At 38.5% G+C, this 14786-nt stretch overlaps 1 pseudogene; it reads right to left on the bottom strand.

Moving 5' to 3' along the window:
- Window positions 1-2884: 2884 nt before the first annotated feature.
- On the bottom strand, window positions 2885-2978 carry LOC147497236 (small nucleolar RNA R71; annotated as a pseudogene).
- Between the last annotated feature and the right edge of the window lie 11808 nt (window positions 2979-14786).

The following is a 14786-nucleotide window of genomic DNA, read 5'->3' as shown; positions in this document are numbered from 1 at the left end:
AAATTAATCAAACACAAGTTTTAATTAAAACAGCTAGAAAAGAAATCATGTTTCACTTATTGAACACAAGTTTTAAATAAATAACTAAAGTTTTCATCTTTTAAAAGACGGTGTTCAAACGAGTAGTAGTGGCAGTGGAGGAGGAGATGCGTGGTGGCAGAGAGATGAGGTGGTGGCTTTGAGTGAAGGAAAGTGAATATTTTTTAACGATTAAACATGCAAAAACTAGAAAATGAAGTGAGAATGAGGCTGAGATTCAAACAAATCAACTATATATTCAAACATTGAAATTACCTGTTCAGGTTGAGAAAGGCGTCGGTGGGCATCGGTGCAATGAAATTCAAGGGCATCGGTTGATAAGACCCCAAAACTGTAGTTTTAACCCTATAACAGACATACTTTTAGACCAATTATGTGAGTAATAATTAAGAGTTAACACTGATTACGTGTTTTTATGCATTTCAGGCTTCAAAGTCTATTACGTGCAGAAATGTGCCACTTTAGCGAGATAAAAGAGCAAAGGTTGGTTACTAAGGAGTTCCGTGATTAAAGGTCAAGATTCAAGAAGACAAAGCCTTTCTAAAGCCCGGTCAAAAGCTGAAAAGTCGACGCAGGCAGAAACAACACACAAAGTTAGTAGAACTTCCAAAGGCCATATCTTTGGACTCAGACCTCGGAATGGGGCCTACCTTATGTCAAAACGACCGGCTCGGAAAGAGCTTTTCAATGGTTTAAGCCGTGATCCAATCAGAAGAGCAAAAGTGGACGAAAGGTCTGTTGAAGCCAACTGCAGCTGAAGAGGCCTTTTTGGACTGAAAGAATTGGGTTTTGGGCCTGATTCTCTGGCCCAAAACATGGCTCCAAGCCCATGCACGATTTTTTGATCTGAAAGTATAAAAACAAAAGCTTAGCTCTTTGTTAATGGTAGATAGTTAATGGTAGATAGCTTAGAATAGAAAGTAGCCATTAGAATAGCTTCTAGATCTAGATTTAATTGTTTTAATTAAGTTAATTTCAAATCCAATTCTTGTTTTAGATTAAACTAATAGAATCATTACTCTTAATTAGTTTGATTAATAAAATAGCTAGTTGTTAAATTTCGATTCTTGTCATTTACATTTGTGTTAGATCTGATTCATTTATTACTTGTTATTCAATTCTTAATTCTTAATTAGATTTTAATTATTGTTTAATTTAGATTAGTAAATTTCAATTCTTTATATCATGTTTAGTTTAAATTTAATCAGAAATGATTGCGTAATGATTCTCGGTTAAACCTCCATTAGAGGGGGTTGAGAAGCCTTGATGAAAGCTTGATTCCGACTATCGTAGAATCGTCGTAATTTCCTTTCCACTCTAGAAACGATTAGTTCACCATGAGAATGGGTTTAATCGTTCACATGCTAGTTATTAATTGGTAGGAATGCCATGTGTAATTAGGGATTAGGAAGAACCAATTGTTCTCATGAAGCAGCTTCAATTCGGATTACGACGATTCGTCGTGAATAGGATTAAGTCGAGTTAAGGTGGAATCAATCCCCCCTCTAACTCCTTATCATCGAATCAACGTAGCATTCCCATAGTTGTTCTGATAGTTGACTAGTGCATCTTGTGGGTAGTTGCATCGTAGTCTAGTTGCCTTTTCGTAAATCTCTCATTAGACTTTAGAGTTAGAATACTTATACTTAGAGAACATTAACATGTGGAAGGACTAGGAGTGGAACGAATCACTCTACTCCACTATATCTCATAGGATTGAGAGTATAATCTTTGATAATCATAGGCTCATAAATTATAGTTTTAGTTTACTTACGTTTTGAGTTCATCGTTCATTTCGTAGGTAAACTATTTCATTTTATGGTTTATCAAATGGCGCCGCTGCCATCTTAGTTTCACTTTCGCATTGCTTCCATAGTGTAAGTATTTTTTTTAAAGTCCCATTAAACCCACCCACCCTTGTTTGATTCATACTGTGGTTTTCCGATTGAGCGTTGAAAAGTTCCGAAAAAATACACTGAGCGCGACCAAGACCTATAAGGAGCGACTTTTATTCCTACTCTATAGCTGGAACTCGAGCGACGACCACTAAAAAACATCAGTAATTTGAAAATTACCCGGAGCGCGACCGCGCCCTTTGCTAATTTTTCCGAAATTCTACAGTTTTGACTCGAACTTTGATTTTTCAAGTTTTTCAGTGTTCTAACTTGTTATATACACTAAACAAGCGTAAACAAGATGCTATTCATAAGCGAAACAAGGACGCAATCAGGTATTCCTTTCTTCCACACCTCGCATCTCCTGTTAGAGGTTTATACTAGTATATCAGAATTGTTTGGAGTGTTCATGTGTTTAGCTAAATTTGGTTTTAGCCTTGTATGAGATTAAGGTCTGGCCGAACAAAAACACCGAACGTAATTACACAACAATGTCAACAAACAAGTCTATCTAGTATACCACCCACTACACCTCTAGCTACTATTTCACACACATCATCGACCAATGCCCGGCGAAGAAGAGACTCCTCTCTCTCGACTTCTACAAAGCCTTGAGCGATAGCCCCAAATCTTGCATCGTTCTAGCGGACCGATGGGGGATTTCGAATGCCCCCAAATATTTTAATTTGTTACCCGTTTTCATGGATTAGACCATGAAAAACCTTATCAGCACATATGCGTAGGATTGAACAAGTCCTAACAATATTCCACCATCCTACGGTTGGTGCGGAACAAATTAAACTCGGGGTATTCCCTTTCACCTTAGCCGATAAAGCGCGCCTTGGTTAACTGCCCCAAGCACCTAATTACGTGGACTGGTGGGCTAAACTTGTTCAAATTGTTTATGGAACATTTTTACCCACCCCTAAAGACGGATGAGATGCTTTCCAAGATTCATTTCTTTCGACAAAATCCTCATGAATCATTTTTAGAGGCTTGGAATCGTTTCACCGATCTCCTTATAGAGTGTCCACATCATAATTTAGCGAAAGACACATTAGTTCGTGCCTTTTTCAAAGGACTTCTACACCACCATAAAGAAGTCCTAGACATAATGAATGGGGGTAGTTTCTTAAGCAAAGGAGCCTCAGAGGCTTACAAATTTTTAGAGGATCAAACTAAGCGAAATAACAACTGGGGGGGTAGTGATGATATCCACCGCTCCGCTAGTTCATCAAATACAGTTAAGGCCGCCGGTATGTTTGAAATTAAACACGATGCCGAGCTTAAAACTCTAATCGAATCACTCACTAAAATGGTAAAGGCCATTTCTGTTCAACAAAAGCCTATCCCCATCATGAATGTAAATCCAAATCCATGTAGTTTCTGTTGGAGCCCTGAGCATCCCGACTCCCACTGTCCTATAGCCTATGAACAGGCTTGTTCCATTAATAGTGAACCTAACACCCCTTGGAGACAAAATCCCAACTTCGGTTGGAGAAATAACCAACACGTCACACCTCCAGGGTACAATAATCAATATGTTAGGCCAACACAAAGTTTTAACCAAGCTCCACCACGACAAGGACAGGGTCAGGATAATTTTAATAATTATAACAACCAAGTGCAACCTCGACAAGGTCAAGCACAAGGTCAAGGTAGTTATAATAATTATAATGCTAATAGAGGTATCGTTCCGGTAAATAATAACTATCAAAATCCACCCATAAATAATTCACGTGAAATAGTTCCAGTCACACCACCCGTGACTACTACACCCACACAACCGGATCGTCTTGACACCATCATACAAGTGAGCCAAAAACTTTTCCAAACCATGGCTCAATCTAACCAACAATTTCTACAATCCGTTAATAATTTAACCCAACAGTTTGGCTCAAGATAAAGCCCAACCCAAAGGTGTGTTTCCAAGTCACGCGAAATACCTAATCCTAAAACAACAAATACAGCCTTTGAGGTAACCGATAATACTAGTAATAAATATGAAAATGTAGGTGAGCTAAAGCCATCACCACCACTCTCCTCGCAGAGTGGTTGATAACAAAGTAACTATGCCTATAGTTACCCCACCATCGCCCTACACCTGCTATTTTACTAGATACCAAATAGAAACCCTGAGCCTACAACTATAGAGGTACTAGTTACAACACAACCTAAGAAACGTAAAGCCCCACGGTTAAACATCCGGTGATACCATTGCTAAATATAAACAGAAACCGCCGTTTCCACAAAAATTAGCCGTGTTAACTAGGGATACAAATTATGAGGAGATTAGGGATGTTTTCAAGAATCTAACTATAAACCTTCCCTTCTTTGAAGCTATTAAAAAGCTACCACACCATGCTAAGTTTCTTAAGGAGTTGTGTACTACTAGGCGTAGGACTAATATACCAAAAGATGCCTTTTAACGTAACAATTCCCAACTCTATCCTCAACATAATGGAATTGTTAAGTACAAAGACCTCGGTCGCCCCATCTTTGTAAATGCACCTTAGGAGATTCCTATCACGACGACCGCTATTAGACTTGGGGGCTAGTGTTAACTTACTCCCATTTTATTTGTATAGACAAATAGGTCTAGACGAGATGCAACCCACTAAAATGACGCTTGCAATTAGCTGATCGGTCTATTAAGTATCCTAAGGGTGTCGCCGAAAATGTTCTCGTAAAAGTTCAGGATTTTTACTATCCGGGCTAATTTTGTTATCCTCGACCACGTAAGTCGATTAACGACTCGTGTCGATCATCTTAGGGCGCCCTTCCCGGCAACCGCCAATGCCATTAATTAATTGCGCGGTGGTTCAATGTCCATGTCTTTTGGCCATCTTGATGTTGAAGTCAATGTTTTAAAAACAAAGACACGCTATTTACCCGATTCGCTATGGATGGAGAGGTTAGCATGATCGAGAGCTTTGCTCGAGATTATTTCAACAACACGTTCCCTGATAATCATATGCCCAAATGTCTTTCCTTTGGAAGTTCAGACTCCAACATTTCCATCCCTACACTAGTCGATACACATATTACGGATGAGGATGAGATAGATTACTTTCTCAAAGATGTAGAGGACTATCATAGTAACGAGGATATGACCAATCTAGATGAGCAATTCGATGAGTTTCTTAGAGCAGGTGATGATTCACCCTATCAAGAACTACTTTGCACAACATCCACCTCGACTCCCCTCCTTCCACCCTTTCAAAGGAATCTTGAGTTTGCACTCGATCCTGTTGTTTCTTCTGTGCTTTATAATTTTTTAAATTCACCTAGTAAACAAATACTTCAGAAGACAAAAGCGTTTGACACCTTCATTTTCAGACTTGAGACAGTCCCTAACTACACCATGAATGAGTTTTGTGCTAAACCCACATCCTCATTGTTTACATGCTTTCCTTCTACAACTTACCCATATCCACCATACGCTCCACAACCATTCACTCTTCCACACTTATTCACTAGGACACCCTCTCGTTCAAAAATGAAAAAGAAGGTGCATGCTACGTTATGTACTAGGGTTATCCGACTTCGCTTTCATTTCACTAGGTTGCGTCATAGGAAATCTTGGTGCTTGATTGTGTTTGGATATATTTTCTATGATATTTATTTATGAAATGATCCACAATTATTTCGGTTGTTGATATATGATAAACTGCATGTTCATACATATGTTTAGATAAAGTCTCGAGTATTTGACTATAAACGACTCAACTTTTGTGTTTGGTGCATTTCCTTTCATTTCCATATATTGGTGAGTGCACCATTAAGGTAACCGGACCCTCCCAACGGAGTGTGTGGCTGTAAGTACCGGATCCTAAGTCCACGTTTAACATAATTCACGTTTTCCACTCTTTCATGTTTTCTCGAATTTTTGAGTCATGTTTCTCTACGGGGTGAATCATGTCTTTCTTGCTCATTATTTTTCCATAGAAAAGTAAAAAATATTAAATAATAAACATAGTAAACTAGGAAGTCTCGGGAATCTGACTTTAAAAGACCCACTGCTAAAAACAAATTTTCTAAGCTTCGTTGTCAAAAATTTGTTTGGGGGTGGGGTGTTCGTGTTTCCGTCCTAAAATGTTTTATGTCCCTTTAGAATTGCTTAGGCCATTTAATTGTATTCCGATTCGGGTTGACACAATCTATGAATTTAGAGTTCATTCGTTCGCATAACGTACGACATGCACGTACTTTGAGGCATTTTACACTATCTTATATGTCATCCACGGTCAGAATAGAGTGTTTTATGGATCATTGGATTGGAAATTCACTCTTGATCATTTCCATATCTCATTCGCAAAAATCGGACCGGTAACGAAGCGGCAATTTTGATTTGAAGTTTCGCGAAAAAAACCGCAAAAATTCACAAATTTCGATTTGGGCTTGGGCCCAACCCGCGCCCATAGGCAGCGCACCCACGCCCTTACCTTAGCCCAACAGTTGCGATCATCTTCCACAAACCGCCATTAACGCCAAAGCTTCAAACAAAACCTAAAAAATTAAAAAAATAAAATAAAAACAAAACCAAATTAACCAACGCCCCAGTTCAAATCGATTTCAAATCTAATCTAAAAGCTTTCCACCACCACCTCCACCAAATTAAATAAGCAAAAACCACCGAAAATTCCAAATTTTGGTGCTGCCGCGCCACCACGCGCCACCACCACCACTGTTTGCTTCAGTCGGTCGATTCAAATCCCACCACCACATCCCATTTAAACCCCCACTACATTCCAAACTTCCAATGGCTCAACAACGCCGAATTTTACCAGAGCAAGCTTTTACAGGTGATCACTTCGCGCCGTTTTACGGTGACGAAATGATCAGTCGAGACTGGAATAGCTTGTGGTACTCGACTGAAGCCTATTACCACAAGAACTTAGTCCGACGGTTCTACAATACGAGGGAGTTGGAAGGGACTAGGATTTTTGTTGTGGTGGCGAAGAGGAGGAAGGAAGTGACGACTGGGTTGTTGGCTGAGATTCTAGGCATTCCACCTAGAATCCATCTGGATGTCACGTTGCAGGAGTCCCAACATAACGGGGTAGAGCCATTGATGAACGAGACAGTTACTGAAGGGAACTACAATGTGAGGTCGCATTGTGTTCGTCAGGCTTCCCTTAGGACCAACCAGCTAGCTGCAGCTCAGTGGATTGGTTGGAACGTCCTGGGGAAGGAGAAGGTCAGTGACATCGGCCTGAACTGCCTCCACATCTTATGGATACTCCAGGAGCAAAAGTATGAGTTCTACATCTTGGAGTTTTTACTTAGCATGATTAGGGGAGTAGGGAAGTCTGTTGCACCTCTCCCTGTGTTGATAACCAAGATCATGCTGAAGTTGAGAGCAGCTCAGGTGTCGGATAGGACTTACATCACCCTACACCGAAACCCACGCATCTATAGGGAGTGTGTCCAATGAGTTTGGAGGTTGGCTGAGGATAGAGAAGAAGAAGAGGAGGACGGTGGAAATGAGAATGCCGAGGAGGATGGGGGAAATCAGAATGCCTCGGAGGATGAGGAGGATTTTACTTGTTTTGATGCGGATGCCTTGGAGAGGTGTTGGTCAGACGCAGAACGCATGGCTGTGATTCATCGTGGCATGGGTTCGCTCAACCCCATCTGCGAAGACCTCCGGACTCGACAAGCAACAATTCATCATAACTTCGAGGTCCGTACCCAGAGAGAGGACGAGAGGTGGGAACAGATGAGGGCCGAGATGCTTACACGATTCCCACCTCACGGGGACTCTCCTTCTGAGGACACACCATCGAGGCACGAGTGTCGTCGCCGAAGGACGAATGGTGCTGGCCCATCAGGAGCCCAGGAGCGATCTCCAGACCGTGTGCACTCCGCTACCAGTACCGGAGTGGTTAGGGATAGCATCGTTTGATGTTTTTATGTTTATTTGTAGTTTCATTATTGTTATTTATTTTAATGTAAGTTTTATTTCCGTAATTTGAATTTTGTAGTGAAATGTACTTCGAATGAAAATTTTAATATAATGCGGTTATTTTTATTATGCGTGGTTGTTTAATATTGATCCCACCTTCCCAAATTGTTTGGGGGTGGTTTTATCTATTCCAGCATGATTTTTATATGACCCTCGTCTTAGAATTTATTGCGGAGTGAAGGTGAAAATATGGCCGTTTAGGCATATCTATGAATAAGTATCATGGTAGGATGAAATATCGATTAAATAGGTAGATTCTATCATAAATTCAACCTAAAAGATACTAGGTTTGATTTAGAATCAAGAAAATGATTTGTTTCCGTTTTCGGGTTTGGAAATTTTAGGATTTCCGGAAAGTGCCGTAAATACTTTTTGGCAACTTCCCGATCCGTTTTAGCAACTTAAAACCTATATAAACTTCATACATTCTACACTCACAACTCACACTACACCTAACCTCCATCACTCACCTTTCACTCCCGCGATTCCCTCGTTTCGGCTCATTTTCCGAAGTTTCAAGAACTCCGGCGACTTTCAACTCTGCAATTTTTTTTTTTTTTTTTTTTGTCGAGGCCTTTTCGCAAGAAGCTTGCCAGCCAAACAATTGGAAACACCTAATTTAAAACTTTTAGCGCTGCTAAGAAGAGAGCGCTTTCTCGCATACGACTTCCCGGACCAAAAATTCCAGTTTCTGCGGGTAGTTTTCGGATTATTCGCAGCTATTCCAGGCGTAATTTTGAGATGACATCTCCAACATTGATACCGAACAGTCTTTTCGAAGATTTGTTCCAAAGCACTACTTATGGTGCTTGGTTTCGCGAAGCGATCATATACGTTGGTTGGGAGCCGCTTATGGTAAGACCTGATGCACTTTATTCTCCAACACTAGCATCTTATTTTTACGATAATTGCATTTTCTTTGAAAGACCAGATGGAGAACAAGTGTTCTCCATCAACATTGATAATGAACCAATGGAAATTACCAGGTTCTTGCTAGCATTTGTTCTTGGACTTGCTATGCCCGCTGAAATACAAGACCCATGGTGTTATTGGGTAGATAATATGTATGTCTACACTTATGAGTTTTTGCATGAGCCGTATGGGGCGGGCATTTTCCGTATCGAGGACCAAGGGGACTATAACTCCGTTTTTGGTAGCCTGTCCATGAACATAGGAACTGTTATGTTTTGGATCATGCTAAACATTTTAGGGGAATGGCATTTTTCTTCTGTGAATGATGCCACTTGCAGTGTTTTCCTTAGCTTTAGCCACGGGACGTATGTGTCATGACCTTCCCCAAACCTTGATGTCTAGTTTAGCTCGATCCCATAGCATGAGGCATAAGTTCCTTCTTATGCCTGTTCTAGTTTCCCGTATTATGGTATGTTTCTTTCCTGTTTTTTGTATAGAGATTGTAAGGTAAAGTGTGCCCACTACACACTGGAGTAGCGAAACTTGAGCGGAAAAATCAGAGTGGTTTTTGTCTTGACATTTATGTGAGGACCTACTTAAGGACGCTATTCCGAGTTTTCAGAAACGGACCTGCTAGTTCATCTCATAGTATTACCCATTGTAAATATGTTTATTCGTAGATGATAGATTATTATGCATATATTAGCTTAGGTTTCGACTTGATTATTCTGTATTCATTGCTAGTAAGATGTATATATAATTGAGACATAGATAAGGAAACAATAGTTATTTCTGAGTCATTGTAGTATAGATGAAGTTTGTGAGTACCTTCACTGGAAAACTCTCACGAGACTATAACTCATCCAATAGGGAATTCCTAGTGGTTTAACGCCTTGTTACATATGGTCAATGCAATCGCACTCGGCGAAACGAGATTAATTAGAATTCTATTTTTGTCACTTATGCTAATTTCTCATATTTGCTTGAGGACAAACAAAATGCTGTTTGTGGGTGGTTTGATAAGAGCCCAAAATTATAGTTTTAACCCCTTAATAATACTACTTTTAGACCAATTATGCGAGTAATAAATAAGAGTTAATGCTAATTACGTGATTTTATGTATTTCAGGCAATAAAACTAATTATGTGCAAAAATGTGCCACTTTGGCGATATAAAGGAGCAAAGGGTTGGTTGCTAAGAAGTTCTATGATAAAGGCCAAGATTCAAGGAGACAAAGCCTTTATAAAGCCCGGTCAAAAGCTGAAAAGTCAACACGGGGAGAAACAGTGCACAAGTCAGTAGAACTTCCAAAGATCATATCTTTGGACTTAGGCCTCAGATTTGGGCCTACTTTATGTCAAAACGACCGTCTCGGAAAGCGCTTTCCAATGGTCCAAGATTGAGCCAAACAGTAGAGCAGAAGTGGATGAAAAGTCTATTAAAGTCAAAGCCAGCTGAAACGAGCTATGTGGACTGAAGAAATTGAGCTTTGGGCTCGATTTTCCGGCCCAGAACATGGCTCCTCAGCCCATGCGCGAAATTGTGGATCTGGTCTCCTCCTTTACATAAAACAAGACTTAGCTCTTAAGAAAAGGGAGTTAGATAGCTTAGAATAGAAAGTAGCCATTTGAATAGCTTGTAGATCTAGTTTTGAATTTTATTTAGTAATTAATTAGTTTCATTCCTTGTTTTAGATTAATTATTTGAATCATTGTTCTTCATTCATTAGATAAATAAAATAGTAGCTCTTGTTAATTTCGATTTTGTCATTTAAATTTATTTAGATCTAATTCAATTATTGTTTGTTATTCATTTCCTAGTTATTAATTTGGATTTCAATTCTTAAGTAGTTCAATTCGTAAAATTGAAATCTTTATATTATGTCTAGTTTTAATTCAATTGAAAATGATAGTTTGATGAATCAAGGCTAAACCTCCATTAGAGTGGTTTGGTGAAGCCTTGATGAAAACTTGATTGTGTAGCGTTGAATCATTGTAAGAGTCTATTCCATTCTAGAAGGAAGTTGATTCGCCATGAGAATGGGTGGACTTCCTCACATGCTAGTTATGAATTGGTAGAAATGCCATGTATAATTAAGGATTAGAACGACCACTTCTTACCGTGAGAATGTAAGAATTGGATTACAACCATTTATGCTAGTCTCTTAAGTTGGATTCGAGGTGGATTCAAACCTTAGTATTCCATAATATTTTGTAGTCGAGTTACTCATATCTTGTTAGTTAAATTTGCATCGTAGTATAATTCGTAATTCTCTCATTGACTTTGGTAAGATTGATAGTCGTAGGAAACTTGAATGCTAAAGAACTAGGAGTGGAACGAATCTTCTATTACATCTCTACTTCAATAGATTTGGGAGTAGAAAACAAATATCTTTGATAAGTCTAGTATAAGTTAAGTTTATAGTTTTACTTTCGTTTAGAGTTTCATCGCTTTATTCATTAGTAAAACTAACTTTTTTACGATTATCAGCGGCCACTACCTGAGCTACCCCTTCTAAGGCAACACGAAGAATACTTCCCTAACTTTAAAGAACCATACTACTAGAAGAAAAGTAAAGAACACTAGCATGATATTAATATTGCAAAACAGAAACCCTATTCTATACTTCCATCCCTTGGTGTGGGCAATGGAGTAACTAAAAACATAAAGAACTAACCTGATTGAAGAACACCATGAACCAGAAGAATCATTAAACCTTAAGCGTCGGCTTTATCTCCTCTCTTGAAAGAGAAGAGTAGCCTTCCATAAAGAAGGAAGAACACGAAGAACAAGAAAAAGATGAGTCGAAGAACATAAGACTAGAAAAGACTAATTTATTAAGACTAGGCTAGTTAAAACCGAATCTTTTATTATTAATCTCTCTTTGCCTCAAGTTCTGGAGACAAGAATATAAGTGAATTGGCAAATTAGATTAGGCACTTAGGTCCTCTATTTATAGGGGTTACAATGAGTTCTAAATGCATTCCAAACCGCCATTTGTTTCCTAATACAAATAGACTTCTTTTAGAGTCCAACTTCGTCTCCAAAACTGAGAAGGAATTGGCTACAGTGTCATTTCATGCGTCTGGACGCATGATCCATGCGTCTCAGACGCTAGCAATGCATCTGGACGCGCGATCCATGCGTCCCGAACGAGGAAGTCTATTTTGTCTCTTCTGCTCTATCCTTCTATCCTCTTTTGCGGGCTTTGGTACAAGCAACGAATCCTTTGGCCTTAGGCTTCCAAATAGGCTTTAAAATAGGTCCAAGTCGCATCTTTAATAGCTTTAATTCCTTGGCCTTCTCCATGATTGTCCACGGGCTTCCTATGTGATCCTTAATGCTCCGAATATTCCACAAAACTCTCTTTCACCTGTAGAAACATAAAACATAACTTACAAACACTATTAGTCCACTAAGATGGCTAAACAAGAGGCATAATTGAGGGTTAAATTGTATTTTTTGAGCACTTATCACAACTCCCAACTAGCCTTTTGCTAGTCTCTTAGCAAATAAGATAAAAAATAGATAAGTGATCAAAATCACATCCCAATAACAAAAATAAAATCCTAACTTCTTTTCGCAGGCATCGCGATTGCATTTACTATATGCAACAAGGCTTTAAACCTTTAAGTTCCCCAAAAATGACGAGTTATAGTCTCGTGAGGGTTTTCAGGTGATATACCCACAAAATCAATTAATAGCATGTTCAAGAATGATAGTATTTTTCAGAGAGAGAAATTCCTTACCCATTTAGTGCTTACTCCAACAGACGGTCTCCATTGCTAACTACATTACTGCAAAGACTCATAGATTATGATGGGAGATAGTAAAAATTGAGAAAATTCTCAATCAAGGCTTATGTGTGTACTTAGTCAATCTCCTATACTCTCCTATCTAAGAAATGGAATCCCCAATTTACCATAGGTAGATAATCTCGACTTTCAATCCTCACCGGTCATACTCTCAGAAAAGAATCTCTCAGAAGTTGGTATACTATTTTACCTCATGTATATGGGAAAAAGAATAATGAATACGAATATCCCACATACTACCTTGAAAAATGGACTTCTGGATGAAATTAGTCTCATGGAAAGAATGTTAATCACATATGAAGTGTCCGGTCCTTCACTTTAGCATCCTCTCACCTATTCTAGCTTCATATCATACTGTAATGATAAGTCATGGGTTGTAACTTGGCTTGGGTATTGGTTTATGAAGGAAAGGTAAAATGGATTCTAAGGTTGTTTCTGAAAACACTAAGGGTTTTGCTTCATTCTTTGGAAGATTTCTTCAAATTATGTATTGCAGAGAAAATTCTTCCTTTGTCTTAGCTTTTCCATCCATTCTGCTTTTTTTTTTTTTTTTTACTCAGTGGTATATCCTTAATTAGTATTGGATATGCTTGTTTTCTACTAGCTTCTTTCACTTAGAACAGAATGATAGTCTTCATTGTATCTCTCTGATATTTCCTTATAATCTTCCTTTTGTGCTCTTTATTCCTATTGTTCCCCTCGTATTCTTAGAAACATATGGCTATGGATGATAAAGATTTTGGTTATACTCCTTGTCTAGAGTTGGGTAAAAGATAAAAGGTTTTGAAAGAAAATGGCTTATTGTAAGGCTCAAAAGGGTTTAACATGGTGGTCCTACTAGGTGGGATAAAGGCTGAATGGGTTCACTACTTGACTTATCAGTATGATACTCTGTTTCGAATAGACTACAAGACCTAATGGCTATCTCCCCAGTTGATGACACTTAGTGATTAACCAAATCAACAAATAATGAGACTATATTACAACGAAATAAAGAACTGAAAGATGTTGAGTCACTAAGACTCGGATTTTTTCGTAAGAACTCTCCAAAGAATGGGTATAAAGCTCAAGTCTCACAGGCTAAGTCTAAAAATTCTACTTCCAGTTTACTAGGGGTTTAAATCTCTCTTCTAGCAAAAGTACACAAAACTGACCAAGTATTATGGTGGTGCCTTGATAAAGAATTCTATCAACAAGAACTATGTCCGAGCATAATAAATAGTCTAAGCGATAATGAAATCAATAATATCAACTATCTATCAAATTCAACACTAAGCGGTATAGAATATATATCCCATACTCATCATTAAAATTCATTTTTCTCATGCTATTGATATAGAAACAAAAATATTTTTGTTTTTGAAAACTAATTTTCGAAATTCATTTCTCAAGTACACCCTCCCCCTACTTATGTATAAAGATGTAAATGAAATGGATGAGAAAAAGGTAGGATATTGCCATTGATGCCGAATATCAAGAATTAGTTCAAGAAACAAATTTTTAGGTCTTTTTACGTCAGATCCCCAAGACGTAATGTGAGTCTTTTAAAGTCAGATTCTCAAGACTTTTGAGTCTTTTATAGTCAGATCCTCAAGACTAGTATTCCCACCCACTAGGTTCCACTTTGTAGGAATTTTTCTGATCTCTCTCAGCATGTGATTGACAAAAGTATACCTTGTACCAACAATTTTCTCTTAATGGTTGTAATCCAAGACAAGTTTCAGAATGGCAATTCTTACACCAACCTAGCTTACGCAATCTCCTCTTATGCACAAATGGACTTTTACCGAACCCTACACGAGCCATAGAAATAATCTTCCTTTGAAGGTCAATAGGGAGTGCATCCCATAAACTAACAGGTGGGGAATACTTAGGTTTCCATCTCAAAACTAATCTTTTGGCAACATGCTTACTTCCTGTAGACATTTTTGCTCGATCTACTAAAATTCCTTCCTTTGAAACTTGGTGACCTATCATTATCCCTTCCTTTACCATGAAGTGACACTTTTCCCAGTTCCAGAACTAAGTTGGTATCGCAACAACATTTAAGGACTAAGGAGAGATGGTGCAGACAATCCTCAAAAGGACATGTGAATTTGGTCTTCTCTTGGTCCTCAGGGTGAATATAGATCTGAAAATATCTTGAGTAACCATCAA

This window comes from Coptis chinensis, chromosome 5 (genome assembly GCF_015680905.1).
Source record: "Coptis chinensis isolate HL-2020 chromosome 5, ASM1568090v1, whole genome shotgun sequence".
Lineage (NCBI taxonomy): Eukaryota > Viridiplantae > Streptophyta > Magnoliopsida > Ranunculales > Ranunculaceae > Coptis > Coptis chinensis.
This window is presented reverse-complemented; position numbering and strand designations above follow the sequence as displayed.